Below are 4,382 nucleotides of genomic sequence, written 5' to 3'. Positions count from 1 at the left end.
GCATCTATCACAGAAAATGTCCTACAGCAGAGTACAGTGATACTTGCTAGTCCCCTTGATTGTGAATTTCTACAGCTATAAAAATAAAGTTTCTTGTGTTTATAAACCTTTTAGCCTGTGTCATTTTGTTATAGTGCGTGTAACATTGCAATACCTTTCTGTAACATTCAAAACATGAGTTTCCTGGTGTGTTCTTCACTGCCCCCTGTGGATTGGTTCTAATCTCCTGTCTCACCCCTTTGCATCACATGTCCTTATCTAAAACCTATCACATGGAATTTTCTTCCCAGCTCTTTTTTTTTTTTTTTTTTTTTTGGTTTTTCGAGACAGGGTTTCTCTGTATAGCCCTGGCTGTCCTGGAGCTCACTTTGTAGACCAGGCTGGCCTCAAACTCAGAAATCCGCCTGCCTCTGCCTCCCGAGTGCTGGGATTAAAGGCGTGCGCCACCACGCCCGGCTTCCCAGCTCTTTTGAATTGATAGTCTCTGAACTATGATTCATTCTCTTTTTTGCTGTTTTACCGGAATGCACCTTATCTGGTTTATTACCATTTCAGTTTCTTTAATTAAGTTTTTTTTTAACCTACTGTGGTGGCCTGGCCTATGGGAAGTGGCACTATCAGTAGGTGTGGCATTATTAGAGGAAGTGAGGGTGGCCTTAGAATTCCTATGTTTAAGATGTTTAAGATCTGCCCAGGGCAGAAGACAGCCTTCTCCCAGCTGCCTTTGGATCAAGGTGTAGAACTATTGACTCCTCTAGCACCATGCCTGCCTGGACTGTGCCGTGCTTCCTGCCTTGATGATAATGGCATGAACCTCTGAACCCATAAGCCAATCCCAATTAAATGTTGTCCTTTATAAGAGTTGCCTTGGTCATGGTGTCTTTTCTGAGCAACGAAACCCTAATCAAGACACCTACATTCACACCTTGTTGCAACACCTTATTCTCTGTGACTATTGACTTTGCACCAAGCTGTTGTAGCTTATGGCGAAAACTCACAGAGGTCAATGCTGCTCCAAGTTCAGGGATGTGTCAAGTTCCTCTACACCATTTAATGGTACAATGGTAGCCACATTACTTAACCTTTAATTTCACAGCTTTCTCATAATGACAATACAAAACCCAACCAGTTATTTTGTGAATACTAAATGATTTCATGGATAAAGAGCATAGAATCATCCCTAGCCTGCAGTACCCTGAAGCATGTCTCTTGTGCTCACTTGTTGGAGTTACGGTAGGTTATGATTGTGCATTCCTGTGGAAAACCTGTTATTGTCTCCTCCCACATGACTCCAGGAATTCTAAGAGAATAAATGACATTTTAATTATTCTCCATTGGATTTCTAGTCATGTATAATAATAATTATTTGTTAGACTATAAAATTAACATTAAAGTCATGAAATACTTTGAACTTTTCCAAGGCAATTTGTAACAATTTGGAACATAACATTCACAATATTAAGTGAATAAAAGCAAAGGAAATGATAGGAATGGAAGTTTCTGGGTTTCTGCTGGACACCACCAAGTGGTTTATCCAGCTGGGTAAAAAGTTACAATAATTTTTATAATCTTACTAGCTTTCAGTTGCCAAACAGAAAGCATTAGCATAACTGTCATCTGAGAGTTGTCACCAAGCAACTGATGGAAACTGATGCAGAGATCCACAGCCAAACATTAGATGGAGCTTGGGGAATCCTATGTAGGAAGGGGAGGAAGGAGCCAGAGAGGTCAAGAACACCACAAGAAAACCTACAGAATCAATTAACCTGTGCTCATGGGACCCACAGAAATTGAATCAACAAGTAGTGTGCATGGGGCAGTCCTAGGCCCTCTACACATATGCAACAGTTGTTCAGCTTAGTCTTCATGTGGGACTCCAAACAGCAGGAGCAGGGCTGTCTTGGAGTCTGCTGCCTACTTTTGGGTCATTTCCCCCTATCTGAGCTGCCTTATCTAGCTTCAATAGGAGAAGATGTACCTAGTCCTACTGGGGCTTGAAATGCCAAGGCAGGTTGATATCCATGGGAGGCCTCCTCTTTTCTGAGGGGGGGTGAAAGGGAGGGACTTGGGGGAGAGGGAAGCAGTGATCTGAATGCAAGGTAAATAAATTAAGTAATAGAAGAGGAGGATGAGGGGGAGGAGGAGGAGGAAGGGAAAGAAAAAGAGAAGGAGGAAGAGGAGGAAGAAGAGGAGAAGGAAGAGGAGGAGGAGAAGATTCTCATTACCACCTCCACTCCCCACACCCCCACCCCCTCCTATGGTGATGCTTGTTGGAGTTGATGTTCTTGTATCAGTCAGGGGCAGAGCAGATACCAGTTCTTTGTTCATCCTAGCTTAATGTCTGCTTTGGTGGCCAAAGTTGTTTTATGCCTAAACCACATAAAAATCCAATCCAATCCAATCCAATCCAATCCAATCCAATCCAATCCAATCCAATCCAATCCAAACCAATCCAATCCAATCCAAACCAATCCAATCCAGTCCAATCCAGGCAGCACAGTGCAGCACAGGAGGAGGAAGACAGACAGACCTGCATTTAGCCATGCTACAAGGTGTAGGCAGAGAAAGATGCCCACAGATCTGCCCTCTGTCCCAGGGCATGGAGGTGAGCATAAACACACAGAGCCCTGTCTACCACCAGCAAAGAATGTGGGGAGGAGACCTATGAACTGCTATGCCACTCACAGGCCTGCCATCCTGTGGCACACAGTACAGGTGAGCCATAGTCGCCTGCTTGGTGGGGGATGTCACCCAGCGACCCATCAGCTGTGTGGCCAGCCTGCATCAAGAGCCATCACAGTGTGCAAGCATGGGGTGCATAGATGGGAGAGAGAGAGAGAAGTGGAGCAACTGATCATTATGAAGCAAGATGGAACTGGAGATACGAGGGTGGAGAGGTGTAGCCTGTTGTGAGTGGCCAGCCCTACTACGTGGGGCCATGGTGAAGTCCCAGCCCACGCTGCCATCGAGAGATATGTTTGGGTCTGTGCCTATGCAGTGGCAGGGGTCAGTGTCGATGTCCGTGTTTCATATCACCATTAGAGAACATGGGAATGTCCTTGGTCTGGGAAGCCTCTGCAGACCACATGATTTCCAGGGACTTTGAAGAACTGGCCACGCCCCTTACTAGCTGTAGTGCTCTGGAGAGCTGGTGCCAATACTTGGGAGGGTAGGGCCCTAAGCCTCTCCCAGACAACACAGTGCAGCTGGCCCTGGTAGCAGGAGTGTGGGTGAGTTGGCCCTGAGGGTGTGTGAGTGTGAGAGGGCTGGCCCAGGCCCTCACAAGCTGCAGCACTTAGGAGAGTGGGCCCTGCACCACTGACTGAGCAGCACAGTGGGACTGGCCCAGGAGGCATGAGTGCTGGTCAGCTGACACCAAAGTCGTGAGAGCAGGAGAACTGACCCTGCTATCTGCAGATGGTAGCACTGGATGTCCTACCTGGAGCAGTGATGGAAATCTCATTGTGTTGGTGAAGATAAGGGAGATCTGGCCTGCTGACCAGCTCAGATACCATTCAGGTCCAGATCCAGGGCTCTAAATTGACCCATCTCAAAATCTATATCATCTGTGAATGCTTGAAACATGTGAAAGGGCCAGTGCTGCTGATCCAAAGCTGCAGGATTTCCAGTGTACAGAGCTACAACAGGTCAACTAGGAGGAGATTTGGTGAGAATCCAATACTGATGGTGTCACAGAAGTCAGAGAGCTTGAAGCAAACTCATTGCAATGGACATTAGAAAGTGAAAATGTGTGGACAGAGGGGCATACTGTAGGATATATCTGACCATACTACAGCTTCCATGATGAGATGGTTTTTATGTGTGCGCGCCCGTGTGTGTGTGTGTGTGTGTGTGTGTGTGTTTATTTATTTTGGGGGTGGGGGAGTGGTTCCAAGGGCAAAAAGTGGGTTTGAAGGGTCAGGAAGTTGAGCATGAGTGGGACTGGAGTACATGACGTGAAACTCACAAAAAACCAATTAAAAAATCTTCAAAAGTTCTAATTTATTGTATACTTTTTTTTCTGTTGTTAACAGCACAATACCACACACTAGGAAAGAAAAGATTTGATTGTGAATTGAGCCCAAGATCAAGGGGCCATATCTGCTGATGGCCTTCTTTATGCCAGAGTTAGGATAATGAGAGATAAAACATGACAGGGCCTGAGAAGTGAATTTTGACAATTCCCAAGATAATCTATGAACAATTTAGTTTAATTAATCGCAGGAATGGTTATTATATTATTATTGTATAAAATATGAGAACATGTAAATATCTGTAACATGTACAAGGTTTGTAAGCATCTCTTACAGGTTTTACTACATGGTCTCACCTCCTACTATCATATAATGTAGATTAAATTTAAATATGTGACCAGGTGTAGT

The sequence above is a fragment of the Mus caroli genome, unplaced genomic scaffold, assembly GCF_978045245.1.
Source record: "Mus caroli unplaced genomic scaffold, Mus_caroli_1 scaffold_15, whole genome shotgun sequence".
NCBI lineage: Eukaryota > Metazoa > Chordata > Mammalia > Rodentia > Muridae > Mus > Mus caroli.
Note: the sequence above shows the minus strand (reverse complement) of the source record.